The sequence below is a fragment of the Helianthus annuus genome, chromosome 11 (assembly GCF_002127325.2).
Source record: "Helianthus annuus cultivar XRQ/B chromosome 11, HanXRQr2.0-SUNRISE, whole genome shotgun sequence".
Taxonomy (NCBI): domain Eukaryota; kingdom Viridiplantae; phylum Streptophyta; class Magnoliopsida; order Asterales; family Asteraceae; genus Helianthus; species Helianthus annuus.
In genome coordinates this window covers 162,588,411-162,608,372 of record NC_035443.2, presented here as the reverse complement: position 1 = coordinate 162,608,372, position 19,962 = coordinate 162,588,411, and the positions used below count along the sequence as shown (strand labels likewise).

Below are 19,962 nucleotides of genomic sequence, written 5' to 3'. Positions count from 1 at the left end.
TCAAAGTGAAGTGGGACTCCAAAAGAGGACCCGAGTACACGTGGGAGCTTGAATCAAAAATGCAAAAGAAATATCCACACTTGTTCCAGTAGATCTCGAGGACGAGCTCTAAAACAAGGTGGGGAGGATATAACAACCCTCGGTAAAACCGACATCCTCATAATAGTCCTGACACCCTAATATATCTTAAAATAGCCCAATATGTCTTTATATGTACCCCGTATGTGAAAACCGAGCCCAAAATACTAAATAACATATAAAATAAAAACAATAATTTTTAAGCTGAGGCGGGCCGCGTAGGGTCTCACCTCAAGCTCATGCGGGCCGCATTAAGGTGTAACCAGACTTCGCCAAAACCATAAGTTAAGGCGGGCCGCGTACAGGATTGCTTAAGTTGATGCGGGCCGCGAGTGTCCCAAATGGTGGCACGGTTCTGAGCTGACACGTGTCAGCATCGTGTCGAACCTAGTATATGACCCGGACAAGCTACCCTGTTGACCAGGGTTGACGCGGGCCGCGTAGGCCTAGCCCTAATGTCACGCGGGCCGCGAGGAAGTGCGTTTTCAGCACTATAAAGAGAAGGCATCGGGCCTTCAGTCTAGTCGTTCAATTTTCTTTCTGTCTCTCTAAATTCTAAATAGTGGGCATTATACCCGAGTCCAATATCCCCTAAAATAGCGAGGTTCTGCTACGATGTAAGTATTATAACCCCTGGAGACGTATTAGATACGCTGCCCGATTGATCTAGGGTTCCGTAACGGCTGTCGTGGTTCTGCCCGACGTAGTCATTGGAATGCCGTCTCGGGGAGGGTATTACTAATGTTAAAATGGGTTATTATACTAACACACGTGCATTTGTGTAAATTATAGATATTCACCAGGAAACCATAAAGGATAACCTAAAACAGCAATGTGAGTAATCTCCTTTTTGTTAACTGTTTTTACAAAACCTTAAATACCTTTCCATGCGAATGACAGTTATTGAGTATTTGTAAGAATACAATTATCGTGGGTATGTTGGGGTTTTGTATACAAAATTTGTTACAACCTGGTTATGGAGTAACATTTCCACAAGTCGGGTGTCGACAGTACCACGGGTGATAATTGATATAACTTGGAAACAAATATAATTGCGGGATCGCCCTCAATACTGTTCACTGTGACTTTCTATTTAAACTTGATTAAACTGGGATTCACTCACCAGTATTTCCCACTGACAAAATGTTTTTAAAACGCGTTTCAGGTAACGAAATGTGAAAGCCAAATAGAAGCCAGCTGGACAGCACTGGAGGCTTGGAAAAGTGGCTATAAAAGTTACCTAAATAAAAGAAAGCGTTTATTTCAATAAAGTGGAAGTTATCCCTGTAATTAAGTAATAATAAAAACTTGGGTTTTACCCATGTGTTTAATATTATAAAACAAGGTGGTTTACTCTGATTTAATATTTCCTAACTACGGTCCTGATGAAAATTTCCGCTGCTAAATTGGATAAATAAACGTGATACCACCGAAACTGGCTCACGGCCGCCCGTTCCCGGGAAATAGGGATCGGGGGTTGTGACAGTAGATGTGATGAAGAAAGTCTTCAGGAGTTTGTTAATCTATACAGGTGAAAGTGATAGTTTTTCCATAAATGGTATTAATAAGTCAAGATTTCCTTATCTTTTTTATTCTTACTCTTCATTGAATGCATTAGATTTTTCATCAGAAGCGTGTAGCAGGGTTTGAACCCTCAGTTTGTGAGATAAATGATGCTGCATTTATTAACTATGCGGCAACTTTTCATATCCCCTAATCATTTTTATGCCCATGTGTCTCACTATGCCTCTTTAAGAGATGACGAAGCATGCTTTGGAAGTAGAAGAGAAATGAATTTTGTTCAGAAAATTTTGCCTGTGACTTTTGAATTTACCTATAGCTTTGAACTGTTAATGCAAATGATACTGGCTTTTCCTTTTTTTTGATTTTTTTATTTATACTTATCTTAAACAAATTTAAGTTTAATAAACGAGAAACAAATACAAAAAAAACAAATTATTTACAGTTATATGGTTATACAAGTATGAGACGTGAATCAAAAATATGAAATACATCAAATTTTCTGATAAATTATCAGATTTTCTGATGATTCATCAGATTTTCTGATGTTTCACCAGATTTCTGATAATTTGTATCAGAAATTCTGTTGTTCTGTCTTGAGATCATCATAATTTTTGTTTACATTATGATTATCTTCTTTGGATTCATCTAATTGATTTTCTTTTTGTGACAGATTGTTTTCTGAAACTTCTTCATCTTTTACGTTAACCATGCCTAGTTTGCTGACCAGAAAATTGTGTCTCTTTTCATCAAGAGGTTTTGTGAAAATGTCAGCAATTTGGTTTTCTGTTGGAACAAAGTACATTTCTATGTTATCTTTTTCTAGGGGTGTTCAAAACCAGATATCCAAAATTTCGGATACGGATTCGGATAATGAAGCGGATATCCGAAATTCTAAAAAAATAAATTTCAAAATAAAAGTTTCAACAAACCAAACAGCAAATAAAAGATCTGATGTTCAAAAAAAAAAACCAACACAATCCATTGTTCTAAATACATAACATGTCCAAAATAACGCAAAACATTGTCTTAAAAGTCGAAATAAAAACATAATCTTCCAAATCCAAGCATCAGACTCCAATCCATCCTACCAACATTTAAGGCACCATATGAAACCTGCTGCGCAAGAACATGAAAGAGCTTATTATTTCTTAGAGTGAGACTCCAGGTTTTTAATTTCTTAGATGGCAAACTTGGGCTATAAACATAAACCTCTTACAGTACTCAATATGAATATACCACAATACACATAAAATTTACTCTTATACAAATTTCTCAACTATTAAAATTTACTGTAATACAATATGTATGAACATGTAAACATTTTTAAACAACCAGTGATGATAATTCACTACAATGGTTTTCATAAACTTTTTTAAACAATCAGTTTATACACTTTTTTAAAAGAATCATAAACTAGATAAAAGAAAAAAAAAACTCAATAAACTATTTAATTATATCCTCTAAAATTTAGCAGTTTTAAAAGTTTTCAGCCTTAAACAAACAAAGGCCAGTCTTCAGCAATTTTAAAAATCAACTTGTGAAGATGATTTTACAAACTAAAAATGAATCCTTTGTTTTATATGCACTTCTGTAACAAAATATAACCTGTAACAAATCAATATCCAGATCTAAAATACAACGAACCTATGAAAGATAGGACCGAATCCTACCGAACTATAATACCAAACTGTAACAAACTTTTTTAAATAACTGACGTTATGAAGTGATACCCGACATCTATGTGTTTGGTTCTAGAGTGGTGAACTGGATTTTCTGTTATTGCAATAGAACTCTTTGAGTCACATAGAATTTGTATCTTTGTCAGATTTACTCCATAATCCTTCAGCTGAGTTTGCATCCATAGCACTTGTGAACAGCAACTTGCTGCAGCTACATATTCAGATTTAGCTGTTGATGTTGCAACATAGTTTTGTTTCTTGCTTGCCCAACACACTAACTTTTCTCCCAGGATTTGACATGCACCAGAGATGCTTTTTCTATCAATCTTGCATCCTGTGTAATCTGCATCTGTGTATGCTATTAGTTCCAGATTTGTATCTTTTAGATACCAGAGACCAAGATCTGATGTGCCTTTTAGATATTTGAAAACCCTTTTTACTGCTTTTAGATGGGACTCTTTAGGATTACATTGGTACCTTGCCAGAAAACATGTAGCAAACATAATATCTAGTCTGCTTGCAGTTAAGTACAACAATGATCCTATCATCCCTCTAGAGGTTTTAATATCCACACATTTACCTTCTTTACCAGAACCAAGTTTGTTCCCTATTGCCATGGGAGTTTTTGAAATTGAGCAATTTTCAAGTGAATACTTGTTCAGAATTGTTTTTACATACTTAGATTGACTCAGAAATATTCCATTCTTTCTTTGTTTGACTTGTAAACCTAAGAAAAAAGTTAACTCACCCATCATGCTCATTTCAAAGTGGCTGGTCATTAATTTTTGAAACTTTTTGCAAAATTTTTCATTATTGATCCAACTATAATGTCATCAACATAAATTTGGACTAACAAAGTATGACCTTTATGTGTTTTAAGAAAGAGAGTTGTGTCAATAGTACCTTTTGTGAAGTCAGAATTGATTAAGAAGTTTGAAAGAGTTTCATACCATGCTCTAGGAGCTTGCTTCAAACCATACAAGACTTTGTTTAATTTTTAAACATGATCTTGAAATTTGGGATCAACAAAGCCTTCTAGTTGATGCACATACACTTCTTCCTCAATCTTACCATTTAGGAATGCAAATTTTACATCCATTTGTTATACCTTGAAATCTTTGGATGCTGCATAAGCAAGAAAGATTCTCACTGCTTCTAACCTGGCTACTGGTGTAAAGGTTTCATCATAGTCTATTCCTTCTTGTTGACTATAACCTTTTACCACTAGCCTTGCCTTATTCCTTGTTATTGTGCCATTGTCATCTGATTTGTTTCTAAATACCCATTTTGAGCCTATGACAGATTTGTCATTTGGCTTTGGCATCGGATTCCATACTTGACTCTTTTCAAACTGAAGCTCTTCTTGCATTTCTTGTATCCAGTCTGAGTCATTTAGAGCTTCTTTGATAGACTTAGGTTCTATCTTGCTTAAGTACTTAACAAATGCACATTCATGTGTTGTAGCAGATCTTGTTTTTACACCAACTTCTGGATTCCCAATGATGTCTGATTGAACATATATGTCCTTTTATCCATCTGAACTTGTTGTGAAAAGTTGTTGGTTCTGATGGATTTGAAGTCCCCCCCCCCCTTGAACATTTGCCTCATTTGTGTGGAATGTATCATTATTTTGATTATCAGATATATTTTCATTGTTCTGATTTTGTATCATAATTTCTGATACATTTTCCACTTGCCCTACAGGGTTAGTACGTGATTGATCTATTGATTTTTCAGTGAGATGTTGATCATGTCCTAGGAGTTCTTTTGTTAGTGTTTCAAAAAGATGTTCAAGTTTTTCTTGTTTATCAGAAAGATTTACTTCCTTCATGTATTAATCAGAAACTTATGTTTCTGATGAATCATCAAAAGACACACATAAACTTTCTTTGATTGTCCTTGTGTTTAAGATAAAAATCCTATACGCTTTTAAGGACAAAGAATAACCAAGAAAAATTCCTTTTTCTGCTTTTCTGTCAAAATTTTCAAGACTTTCAAAATCATTGAAAACAAAACACCTACAACCAAATGTGTGCAAAAATTTTACATTTGGTATTCTTCCATTTATGATGTTGTAGGGTTTTTATAAAGTCTCTTGTTAATTATGGATCTGTTTTGAGAAAAACAAGCATTTGCTATTGCTTCTGCCCAAAAATGAGTGGACAGTTTTGCATGAGCAAGCATTGTTCTGGCTGCTTCAACCAAGGTTCTGTTTCTCCTTTCTACCACTCCATTTTATTGTGGAGATCTTGGAGCAGAAACGTCATGAGAGATTCCTTTGTTCACAAGGAAGCTCTCAATTTTTGAGTTTTTAAATTCTGTTCCATTATCTGTTCTGATTCTTCTGACTTATAATTTTAAAAGATTTTCAATTTTCTTATAAAATTTATGATCAGATCTGGAGTCTCACTTTTTTTTCTTAAGAATTCTACCCAAGTGTATCTGGAATAGTCATCCACAATGACAAGTATATATTTCTTTCCAGGAAAACTTTCAGTACTTTTTGGACCACAAAGATCCATATGCAAAGGTTCTAAATTTTCTGAAATTTATGATTCAGAAATTGTATTATGTGAGCTTCTTTTTTATTTACCCATTTGACAAGCCTCACATATTTATCCTTCTTTGAGGATATGAAAGGTAACCCTTTTACCGGTCCTTTGTTTGCTAATTTACTTAGATTTTTAAAATTTAAGTGGGTAAACCTTTTGTGCCACAACCAACTATTACCTTTGTTATTTTTTGAAAATAAGCACAATTGAGGATGTTCATTTTCCTCTTTAATATCAAAGTAATAGATAGACTTTCTTATTCTTTTCCACTTAAGTAAATTTTGTTGTCATCCAGACCAATTAGCAAATATTTTTCTGGTAATAAGGTTACCTGAAAACCTTTGTTACATAATTGATCACAACTTAGCAAATTGTACTTTAAGCCTTCTATATAGGCTACTTTTTCGATGGTCAATGATCCATACTTTTTACAACCATACCCCAATATCCTCCCCTTTACTCTATTTCCAAAGTTGACTAATTTACCCATTTTTGAAACAAAATTACCGAGCAAGCTCCTATCTCCAGTCATGTGCTTGGAGCTACGAGAATCACAGTACCAGATCTGCTGCACATGATGGTCCTGAAATGGTAAAGTTAGAGGGTTTTTGGTACCCAGACTTGCTTGGGTACTTTTTCTGATGAATTTTTTGTCACACCATGACCACGTAAAACAACAAAACGTGGCGGAAACGTCGGGGAGTGTTGTAACAGAATCATTGTTTCACAACCATGGATTAAACAAATTTCGTTTTATTAAATTGAAAGTATTACAATGTCTTAACAACAAAGAAAATATAACATAGTTAACTAGTCTTGCATCTTTTAATGTCACTAAGGCACTCGTCCAATCCTATGTGAGCATGCATCAATATCATCATCAAATATCATCAACTATTGTACCTGAAACACATGTGAAAATACATCAGCATAAAATGCCGGCGAGTACATAGGTTTTATTGATTTAGGATTCATGACTTACAAGTTTGGAAAAAAAGTTGTTTAACAAAAGTCAGTCATGATCCTTGTAAAATGTTTTGTTTTATAAATCGTTGGAAAATCGATAATAGGTATGTATAGTTAAAAAGAATGATGTAAGGTTAAATGAATAACCAAGTAAAAATGGGTTTGTATAAAACAAACTGTCTTGTAAAAAATATGTTATTTGTGTAAAAATGTATAAGTCCAAATGAATGATTTAAATAACGCTACGCCATGTAATATAATACAAGCACTTATATATAGGAAGTACCAGTGGCGTATCCACCATGCTTGTATCATATTACACACGCCTCGTTACCTAATCACTTCCTTAACCCAACGACTCAAATAGTTACAAGTGGTTCATGAAATCAACAGATACAGACGGTTCACACGGTTCAACAGATACATAAGGTTCACATAACTTCAATGGTTACAACGGTTCACATAATCAAACGGTTACAAACGGTTCACAATGTAAAACAATGTGTCCATATGCTGGATGAGCATATGCGACAAATGTAATGTAAAACAATGTACTAAGTATGCGACAGATGGGCATAGATAGCAAAAACATAATGAAATCATGTACTAATAGTGTACTAATGAAAATAGCAAGTGTATGATATAAAAACAATGGAAATCACGAAAGTAACAAGTAGGCACATGTGTTTCACCCCAAAATGTTTGGAAAACAGTAAAAGAGGGGACTATGTACTCACTTGAGGATGCTTAGAAGTCTTGAACAACAACCAAGCAAAGCTAGAGGGATCACGGAAATCAAACGGCACCTATATAGGTATCTACATTAATAAACGGACCTATCGGAGGATCGGGTGGTACAAGGGTTCGTAAACCAAATAAGTATGGGAACTTATGTAATATGGTTTAACAAAGCCTACGTACTAAAACAAAACCTATCCTAAGTGCTTTTGACCCATTACGACCCGTTTAGGTAGCTTACGCCACTTTAACGCGTCGTTTGCGTAAAACGCGTTTGGAATGCCTAACTAGTCCTATGACAAGCAAGATATGCCTTAACATGTTTAATATTGTTGTTAAATCAGTTTAGATGTCAAAAATTTCGTTACATAGACTTAAAATGAATTTATGCGTAAAAAGGGCATTTTGGTAATTTACCTAAGGCATATAAACTACCTATCATATAACTAACTAAACGTCGTGACCATAAGGTATAACCTCGGAAGGTTATTCCCTATACAACTATGGTCACCTAATGTGTTTGGTCGGATCCTAAAGATCGACCAATGGGTTGGGTTCGTAAGCATAAGCGATTGATTAGATCACTTACCTTTACGACCCTAAACAAGCACAAATCTACAAGCGACGAGCTAAACATGCTAGAACATGTTTAGTAAAGTTAGAAAACAGGTTTGGTATTAAAACAAACGGTTTTAATACCCTAGAGTAGTTTGGTTACAAAATACGCGAGAAAACGCATTTTGGCCGAAACTACGACTCGTCACTGAGCCTAGATAACGTGGTAATCAGCAGGTATAGTTACTAGGGACTATAACCATCGTGATTACGCTCACGTTATGAAGTTCAAACGAACTTCGCGTTGACCATAAACTGGTTAATGCAGAAAGTCAAACGCAGTTTGACTTTAACGCTAAAACGAATGAAAAACGCGAAAGAATACTTACAGAAGGTCCCCGCAAGATTCGAACCCGATTCACTCTCAGGTAGGAAGAATATACTTCCACTTATAGAGTGTAGAATCAGATTCAAATGTGAGGAAGAATGAAATGGGTGAGGGGTATTTATAGATTTCCTTGAACCGTTAAGATCGTTCGTCGAAAAACGTGATTTGATCTAGACCTTACATGTGGCCACATGGTTTTCAAAAACCATGGGAGCCCCTAATGTGGACTATGTTCATTGAATACCATCCCATGGTTTTGCAAAACCATGGGTGAAAACCATTAACACTTCAAAATGGACTAGGTTCATTGAATCTACCAGGAATTTCAAAAATGGTCCCTACACTTGTAAAACTTGATTTTTTTGGCACTTTTAAACCCCTTTAACCTCATTTCAAGGCTCTAAAATGATATTAAAGTATAGGGAACTTAAAATATGCTCAAAGACATCATGGATGTCGGTTCGTTTGGCCGTACGCTTGCGTTATTCGGTTAATTACGACGGAAGTCGTAACGAACGCAAAAATGATCCAAATTAAGCGACGAATGGAATTTATCATACCAAACACTAAAATACAATATTTTAATGCTTACATAAATTTTTGGATGTCCGGAAGTATTCAGAACGTAAAATATGCGCGAAAATGCAAACTTATGCACCTTTTGACGCTTTTAGTCCCTGAATGAGCATAAAGTTTATTTTTGCGCACCAAACACCTCAAAGCCTATTTCTAAGCTATGTAAAGGATATTTAGGGCATATTTAACTTATGATCAAGTTCCGGAAGGTCTGTTACAGTACAAATTGACATACTTTCGCAGTTTGTCGAATTTAGTCCCTATAAGCGAATAAACTTGATTTCGGCATACCAAACCATTCAAAACTTATTTCTAAGTTATGTAAGGGTTATTTAAGGTATGTTAAGCCTATTTCACTGTTCCGGAGTGTTTGTTGCATTAAACTGGTTATATTTACGCATCAGATCGCGTATAACCTTCCAGAAAGCGATTTAAAGCCCGAAATCGAACAAGAATTGATATGTGCAAAAGATACACATGTTTATACAAATCCCAACTATGAAATACAATATTTCATTGGTTTGGTATTTGTTTGATGGTCGTGGTGACACAGGTGTCACATTTTTAATCAAATTTTCTTCATTTGATTAACTTTCATTAGAATATCTGTTGCATGCTGAGCCATGAACAAATTTTACAATTTTATTTAGAGATGGTGTTGAACTAGCTTCAGAATGTCAACACACATACAAGTTTCTTTATCAGAATTTTCTGATTTTTCTTCTTGTGATGAAAGTTTTGGATAGTTTTGAAATTTTGAATGAATCACTCCTGGTGTTTTTGAAAACTTTTGTTTGGATTCATATATTTTTTCTTTTAAGTTGATTTTTGAAGTTTCAAAAGAGTTATCAGAACTTATTGACCTGCAGCATTCTGTATCAGATTCTGATGTCAATTTATCAGATATCTGATGTGTTGCCTTTACAATGATGGTAGGTTTCTTAACATTTGTTTTTACATACCCTAAACCTTCACCTTTGTTCTTGGGTGTGGTTTCAATAAAGTTGATGAATTCTTTTGCCTGCTGAAAACTCTTTACATTTATTTCTTTGTCATGATTTTTTTTTTGTACAAATCCTTCCTTTCTGTTTCATAAAATTCAATCTTTGCTCTGTTATTTAAGCTTTCTTCAATTAGTAACTGGTTTTCAATTATAAATTTATTTAAGGTTCTTTGCAAATCATCAGATTTTTTGTTTTCTGATTTATGATTTTCTTGCACGTTTAGAAAATCTGACATATTTTGTTTAATTTATGCTCAAGATCAAGATTATCTAACTTTACTTTTTGTTCTGATTTTTCAGGTTCTTCACCAGAAAGTGCCATGAGACAAAAAATTGTCGTCTCTTCTTCTTCATCATCAGAAGAGTCATCTGATAGCCATGTATCTGTCCCAGCTATCAAACTTACTTGTTGTTGATTTTTGGCTTCTTCCAACTTCTTTTCATAGTAAGCAACATCCTTTAGTCTTTTATTCTTGCACTCTGATGCATAGTGACCCTTTTGCGTACATTTGTAACAAACAACTCCTGAATTTCCTTCATCCCTTGATTTTCCTTCCATCCTCCCTTTCTCACTTTTCTGATACTTGTGGCTACCTCCCCTTAAGCTCTGCTCAAAAGTTTTGGTGAGCAATGCGATTGCCTCAGCAAATGCAGAAAAATCTGATGATGTATCAGAATTTTCAATATTTTGGCAGTTTGAGGTTTGTGGATCACAGGTGGGTGTTCTTTGTGAGTTTGAGATTAGAGCTAATAATCCCCCTCTTTGGTTTGATTCTTCATATATTTCTCCTTCTCTGGGGAACATAATGCTATACAAGTCATGAAGACTCATATTTCCTAGCTCTAAAGTGGAGGCTAAAGTAATGGTTAGACTTCTCCATTCTCTAGGTAGAGCATCTATGAATTTTACATTTCTTTCATCGTTTGATTTTTCAATTCCAAATTTCTCTAGCTCATTTAAAAGTTTTGCTAATCTATTATAAGTTTCACACAGGGTTTCATTTGGTAAAGTTTTATATCTCTCATAAGAGGAAACATAATTGGTTCTCTTGTTTCTTTCTCCTCCTTCAGAAAGATTTTCTAACTGATCTCATATCTCTTTAGCTGATGCACATGCATCAACTTGAGAGAATATTTCATTAGGAAGTGCCCTAATCAAAAGTGATTTGGCCCTTTCATCTGTAGCCACCAGGTCCTTGTCTTCTTGGCTTCAGTGAACTTCACTTTTGGGAACCAAGGAGGCAGGGATGCCTGGTGTTTGCTCAGCTCCTGGAACAACTGATATTTCAGTAGTTGGTATATGTGAACCCCTTACAATGGATTGAAACAGAGCTCGATCATGTCCATTAAGGAAGTTGATCATCCTGATTTTCCATTGGGGGTATTCTTCTCTGACCATGGTCGGAGGTTTAGACATAGAACCAATATTGAAAGCATTATTCCAGGTTTGAGAGTTTCCCATATTTAGAAAAAGGAATAAGAAATTGATCGTTTGAAAATAATTTATTCAATATTCTCTGATACCAATTGTTGGTCCCAGTTGAACTTAGAAACTTTATTTTCTTGTAATATGGCAAGTGATCTCAACAGATGTGAAAATAGTGTGCGAAAATAGAAATCAAACTTTCGAGAAACAAGAACTACAGAATTTTCAAGTTTATATCACTTTGAAACAAAATGGTTTACAAGTTGATTGTGAGGCTATTAGTTATTACAAACGAATACTTGTGTAATTCTGAGGTGAAAGGGCAATGGAGTTTTGTAGTATGTATTGAATGCTAGGATTAACTCATCGTCCTTTGCTGGAGAGCTTTCTATTTATAGAAGTCTTGGGCATGAATAAACATTTGTTTATTCATGCACTTGTCCTGCAAAAAGTAGCTTTTTAATATATTCATTGAATCCAATAATCTCAAGTTGCTTCGATAATTGTGGCCGGGTAGAACCTGTCCAGACAAGCGGTCTTTATCAGAATTTCTGATAATCACTTCATCAGAAATTCTGATGAACAAATCATCAAAAAGTCCGATGATCAGATTTTACAAGAAACTGATGATATTTCATCAGAAATATCATCAGATCCATCAGATTGGTCTTTTCTGATAGCCTTTTCTTGTTCTTGATCAGCTTCTTCTGATTCTTTGAGGAGTATGTATTGTTCTTTTCAAGTGTCCTATCTCGTTTCTTCTTGCTGTTTTGATCCTTAGGACATTATCTTCTTCTATAGATCAGGCTGTTTATATTTTTCTTCAATACTTATAAAAAAAGGTTTCCTAACAACAAATCTTGATAATTGATTTATATCATCAAATTGTAAAATACACTAGTGTATTTTCATCATCAAACCCTGGCCATTGATTTACAGTTGTGTATACACTTGTGTATTGATAATCAAGGGCTAGGATTACTTCACTAGTGTTCATAACCAAGGGGGTTGTTCGCTAATAAACCTAACCCTATATATATATTGGGGAGGGTTATTTTGAGAACGCTAAATATTGGAGAACCGTGAAAACGAATGAAAAAAACAATCAAAATTAATTTTTTTTAATAAAAACCTCAATGTAATTAAAATACGACATCAAAAAAAAAAAGATTAACAACATCAAAATTCATTTCTTCTTACAAAATCACTCTTATTGGATTTTTTACACATGTGTATATATAACAAATTTACACATGTGTAAATGACAAACTTACAGATGTGTAAATAACAAACTTACACATGTGTAAATTTTCTTTATTTACGAATTAACCTAAATTTAAACATGTAAACTAAATTTCTAACTTTGTATTGGAATAATAAAGATAAGTGTAAAAAGAAATTTTAAATTTGAATTGTTTTTAACCTTGCTCTCGCTGTTTTTTCATTTGTTCTCGTAATATTTAGCATTCTCGATATATCCCTCCCATATATATATATATATATTTAATTGCGCAATTATCATTGTGAGCAACCAGAAGAAGAATGAAATCGAACCATTCAGCGTATATATATATATATATATATATATATATATATATATATATATATATATATATATATATATTTTTGCGATGCTCTCTAATTTATTATGTTGTAAAGTAAATAAGTATGAATAGTTTTACAAAGGGTCGAACTCATATAGAGTGGGTCGGGGTGTCCGGACCCCAATGTTTTTAAAAAACTTAGTTGATTCGGTATATTAAATTGTATAAAGACCCTATAAATATAACTAGGTGGACATCATAGAAAGAAAAGTAAACCTTGTGTAGTGGTAAATCCCTCTCTTTACCAACAAGAGGTCATGTGTTCAATCTTTGTATAACTTGTTTTTTTTAAATCTAGTTCAAACCTCGCTATGAACCGACCCGAACAAGGACCGACCCGAAAATTTTAACATTTTGTTATAAAATTTTGAACACCGAAAAAAATGGACACCGTTAAAAAAAAATCCTAGGTCCGCCAGTGTACTTTTACAATATTATTAAGTGAATAAGTATGAATTAAAGACCCATTTTGACCTACCTTCTTTTGACCCAACCAAATTGTGCCCCTCGTCCAAAAAAAATTATGTGACCTCCACTCCCTCCTATATGAAATGTATCGGCATTTGTCAGCATAAACCACCAAAATGAAGTCTACCGATAATCCACCAGTAATTACCAACAAAATAATGACGCAAAATAAAGACGCACAATGTTTTTATACACTTTTTATTTATTTTATATTTTTCCATCTATAACCGATGCCGAAGGATTCTACCGATACTTCTTTTTCTAGTAGGATGAAGGGGGGGGGGGGATATTCTACAGTCCTCTCAATAGTAGGATGAAGGGGGGGGGGGGGGGGGGGGGGGATATTCTACAGTCCTCTCAACCGCCAAGGTGATCCCACCTTGCAGACCGCCACCCAGCAAGCCTGAGTCTGAGGGTAAATCCGTTACCGTAGGGGCATTGGGAACGAGCAAGACTCGAACCCGCCACCTCTAGGTTAGAATGCAGGCTAGTAGCCATTGGACTGACACCCAATGGTTAAGGTGGAATACTAGCCTAAAGGGTATATTCACGAAAATGGTTATAAATGTTTATTTTATTAGATGAACTCTTTTGTCAAAATTAACTTTATTAAAAAGTTAAGTTAATTTGACAATATCTATGAGTGAATGCACAAACATTTCCCTTCATAGCGAAAAGAAGGAAATTGAAACAAACAATTATAAAAGAACTAATCTTGGTGTTTAAACTCAGAGGCTACTTTATGCATTCCACATGTGAATCCTATGGCTAAACCCCCTCATTGTTTATTGAACGACGTACAAAATGAGCGTTTTTTTATCACTTCTTTGCAATTTAGTTTTTCTTGTATGTTGAGCCATCTCGGAGAAAAATACAAATCTTCATTTGGAATCGAAATCCAGAATCAATGGATCAACGTTTGATTGGAGATTACTGTTTTTCTATTTTATACCAATGTAACCACACATTGCCAAACCAATTCATATAGAATTTATATTGTCGGGATTAAACATAGAAATCACGATCGAATACTATAACTATAACAATGAAACAGGTAAAAACCGTTTTCTTGGCTTCACCCTTTAGATTCATTTCGAATCTACCCAAAATCAATGGATTCAGCTTCGATTTCGTATCTTATGTTTTGCGGTCCTAGTTCTGGGTTGGGTTTAAAGGTTCTGAACCAAAATGCTCACTCCTACATAAGGACATGAAAAAGAAAGAAACTGAAAAAAATAATAATAAAAGAAAGTGATTAAAATCAGAAACATCTTCAGATCTAGATCATCCCTTTCTAAAAAGAGGAGATACAAAGTCTATTCGAAGACCTAGCCCCTTCAAGATGCATTGCATGTGCAAACTTCTATGGGAGAGGCTAGACCCTTTGTTTTCTTGTTGATGTTGACCATTGTACAATAGGACCGAACTTGGTTTAATAACTTCTTTGCGATGTAGTTTTCTCCTATGTTGAGCTATCATAGAGAAAATACAAATCTTCATTTCGGTTCTAAACCTCGAATCAATGGTTCTTTATGTGATTGAATCAATGGTTCTTTTATGTGATTGAAATTATTGATTCATGTATTTTACTCTAACGGAACTGCACTTGTCAAATTGATTTATAAATTATTAACATTGTCATATTTAAACAGAGAAATCACGATCGAAAACTATAACATCGGGAGAGGTAAAAACATCTCTGGCTTCCCATACACTAAATTAATTTCGAATCCAAACCCAAAATCAATGGATTCAACCTCGATCAACCAGCTACATACAATACCCTGATATGGTTGATACGAAACATATATGGGTATGTGTTGCGAGAGGGGTGCAGAATAAAAAACCGAAAGAAATAAGAAAAGAGAATCCGAATCAGATCATGGATCATGGCCTCCAAAATAATCTGAATACTTTGCTACATGAAGCTGTGATAGTTTATAGTAATTTATATTTTATACAAGTGATGAACCATATAGGGTAGGAGGATTCGAAAAATTACCATATTGCCTTTGGTGGAACTAGAAAAGGAATATGGCATGACTCGTCACATCAATGTTTTACAATAAAAAGAACTATCATGTAAAATATCCTTTTTTATGGCTGGCAAAAAAAAAAAAAAAAAAAAAAGAAATCTTCTATATACATATTTTTTAGAGTGAATTTCAAGTTGTGTCCTTTATCTTTAGGCCACTTTACAAGTTTTGTCCTTTATGTTTAAATTTGGCGAGTTTTGTCATTTATGTTTATGAATCAAGCACGTTTTGTCCTTTATGCTTGATTTTTAAGGACAAAACGTGCTTGATTTTTTAAACATAAAGGACAAAACGTGTTTGATTTTTAAACATAAAGGGTAAAACGTGCTTGATTTTTAAACATAAAGGACAAAACTCGTCAAATTTAAACATAAAGGACAAAACTTGCAAAGTGGCCTAAAGATAAAGGACAAAATTTAAACATATGAATTTGTTATGTAGCCTAAAGTAGAATACATATCTGTGTATTTATAAGTGCAATTATTTTAGCTGAAAAAAATCTTTAATTTGTTCAAGTTATTAAAGTGAAGTGAATTACATTGGGTTCTTCATTTAAAAAAGAATAGTTGCCAATAGCAATTAATAATAATGTTGTATTTTTCATAAATCCGTATGTGCTACAAATGTAACGTGAAATACTACTTTCGTTGGCATTTGAAATCATGTAATGTAATGTTATCAGTGCTAACAAAATTAAATCGATATCAAAACCGATTGTTTCATTGTGGCAGGAGTACCCGCGACGTTAGTAATTTCATAAAAGAGTGAATGTTTTACATATTTAAAAAGATTAACTGAAGACATGTATCATCATTCTTTTGTTTAGCCATTAATAAATCAAATAAAACACAATAAAAATTAATATGACTTTTACAACAAGCGAGAAAAATTTCACAACTGAAAATAAACACAACAGGACATGCTGTAACACTAATGTTATGTTTCCACCTTCCCTTTCCCTTGCAAAAAAGTGTGATGATAGGAAATTACCGTATTGTCCTCCGTAAGTATCGAAAAAGTCTAATTACATGACGTGTAACATGATAGAGTAAATTTTATCATAGTAAATTTTAACTAGTAACTAGATCCGTGCGCGTCGCGGCGCATATACATTGCAATCATCAAACATATTAGTGCGAACGTTATGTGATCCGTGGCCGACACACAACAATCTAAGGGGGCTTATTATAGCTTTAAAAAATAGAAACCACTCAAAATGCAAGGTATCTCCAATTTATATAGTCAAATGAAAATGTGCTATATTACGGCGCTCGGTTTGGTAGGTAACAAAAACGTATTATATTTAAACTGACTTGTTTCTCAAGAAAAGTTTTTGTTTAGACGTAGATCCGCTCAAATTTATACGGACACATACATAAAAATCCACACGTAAAAAGTTAGTTTTTTTGAAGTAAAGGAATGAAAACAGAAACTGTTAGTGAACAAAAAAAATCATTAAAGAAAATAATACAATAAAAATGTACATTATATATGTTAGAATATTAGAAACCTAGGGGATTAAACCTTGATGATGCAAAGCCAATAGACTAAAATTGTAATATGCTGAAACTTTGTGTTACAAACGCAAAAGGAAAAACAAGGGAGTAAAAGTACAAACTTTAAAAGTATAGGGGGTGCCAATAAAATGAAGCAGAAGATAAAAATGTCATTTCGCAAAGTTGTGGGGAGCCTTTGTCACTTTGTATGTAGAAGAGGCGTAAAATGCCATTTGTGGGTTTGTCAATTTTTGAAAAATGGGGTGGTGGCGTAAAAGCCACGGAATTCTGTTCTTAAGATTATTAGAATAGGTGACTAATATCTGATAAACACGTAGAGGTTTGTTATAAACAAAAACTAGTATTTTGCGAGCCGTGCGTTGTGGCTGCGCACGACGGGTGGAAACGTATAACAAGATAACATACGATTCGTAAAATGCAATATATAAAAGGCAATTAAAAAAAGTGTAAAGCACAGTGTGTAAAAGACAATTACAAAAAAAAGTGTAAAACATAAAGGTAGATAGTAGATACCAAGTGTAAAACACAATGCCTAACACATTTCGTAAAACATAATGCAATGACATTTGCGAAAGTAGGAGTTGTAGTGTATGGGTTAAAATTGCAAAATTTTAAAGTTGAGCGGGTGTAAAAATGGAGCAATGGTGAAAAGGTAAAAATGCAAAGTCTAAAAAAGGCAAAGTGTAAAAATAGAAGGAAAATGCGTAAAAATTGAGAGGGTGATGGTGGAAAATCAAAGTATAACGCCCCATTTTCATCCAATTTAGAACTTAATAAATTCAACAATTATTTTTAGAAAATTTCGGCATGACCCGTTTGCTATATGAACACTCCCTGTTTTGACAAACGTAATTTCAAGTAATTAACAACACTTTCAAAAGACTTACAAATCAAAAACATAGTTTTAGATAACTACCGTCATCTAGAGAAATTTCAAAAGACCAAACAAGTCAAGCTTCAAAGTTTAACTAATAATTAAAACTAACTACAACAAAATACATTTGACCATGACTTTGTTACAAAAGGTAGCGGAAGCGCTTGTAGACGAATTACATATGGGTGCTCGTTTCAAGTCGCCGAACCGATTAAATCGAGGCTTTACCTACATCAAACACCAAGGAGAGAATTATTCCTTAATCACATTAACCATTTTTAAATCAATAGTCTACATATTACTTGCCTTTACAACGTTCTTTTTCTTTACGCTTACTATCCGTTGAACAGGTCACTACATTCTCGTCTCCATAGAAACGTTACATTCCATTCTTTACATACCCGTTAATAACGGATATTAACATTCATAACATAACTCCCATTCGGTTCATTTATGAAGAACAATACCAATCCTTACATTCTTTCGCAAGCAACCCAAACCGTACATGACAGATTGAGTAAAACTTCATTACATTCTTTCTTAACTTTCCAATAACCGGTTCAACTAAGATGAATCGGTTATGATGCAACCTTATTCATAAACCTTCCTTTCACATCATTCGTCATTCGTTAATAACAGATCATATTACTTACTTCTCAACTTCCATAAACTACAATTACTCAACTTTTTGACATATATGACGAGTTACAATAAAGATTAGTAATCATAATACAACATGCTAAAAATGTATGTGTAAATAAACATACCTCGATCTTACGGGTCTTCCGATTTCCTAGTACTTGAACCTTCTTCCTTCGCGCCTCTATTAACACATTCATTCGTTCATTTGGTACCACAAAATTTCATTTCATCATCTCTCAAATTACATATATTTATTCTCTCAAGCATTTCATCAAACACTTGGCGGGTTTCGCATTTGTGGGACACTAAGTACAAGCTTTCAAAGCATAATTCCTACTAATTCGTTTCAAAATTCACCAATAATCAATCAAGTTCATAATATTCTTTTATCCTACATTCATTTGTTTAAGATTCAAGTACAACAACATCACACATATCAAATTTATACATTATCACTACTAATTTTTCCACCATTCTACCTCTCTAATATTTCATATCAAATGGGTTATGCTATTAGCTTTTCAAATGATCAAATTCACACATAAACAAATATGATTCCTATTCCATAGAGAAGTCCTAACTCCAATCTACACAATTTCTTGCATAAACTCGAAATTGGGTTAGGACTTACCTCTTTAAAAATCGAGTTTAGATGAGTGTAGATTTGAGTTCAAGCAGTTGATTTTCTTTTAATCTCCTACCCAATTGATTGAATTTGATAAACAAGGGTTTTCACCCTTGTTCTCTGCCTTGTTCGATCCCCAGACATGCACAATGTGTGTGTTTCTAGGTTTTCCCCCTTCTAATACCTTTATTTTATTATTGGCCATGTTTAACCCCCATAGAGTTTACATGTTTTTAATTTGGCACTTTCCATCCTTTAACTTGATTTTGTGATATTTTTACTAACTAAGTTAATTCTTTTAGTTATTTAACCTATTTTCATGTTAACCCTTTTGGGGGTGTTACACAAAGCATAGAGGTGGTGGTGGTAAAGTTTGTAAGATGAGGGTGTTGGTGTGGAAATTCAAAGTAAAGGGTTGGTTGTGACAAAGATTGAAAAATGGGTTGTCGGTGGCGGAAATCCACCGACTTTGTTCTTTAAGATAGCTTAAATATGTAAAAAGTTCTTGCTTAATATTTTATTTGAGTCACAAACACTATGGATAGTATAAAAAATATTGATGTCAAATTTTTGAAAAAGTGGGTATTGAAAACCATATCGAATTTTAGTATGGTACTGATGCGGTATCAATACTCATTAACAAAATTCATCTTTAGACGATATCGATACTGTACAATACTGATACCGAAAATACTCGATACCAAATTTATG

At 33.9% G+C, this 19,962-nt stretch overlaps 1 long non-coding RNA gene across 1 annotated transcript; it reads right to left on the bottom strand.

Moving 5' to 3' along the window:
• Window positions 1-17,947: 17,947 nt before the first annotated feature.
• Window positions 17,948-19,422, bottom strand: LOC110890883. The gene is made up of 2 exons (XR_004872749.1): window positions 19,258-19,422; window positions 17,948-18,807 (listed from the first exon to the last, which is right to left on the bottom strand). It is a non-coding gene; the product is annotated as an uncharacterized LOC110890883 (long non-coding RNA).
• Between the last annotated feature and the right edge of the window lie 540 nt (window positions 19,423-19,962).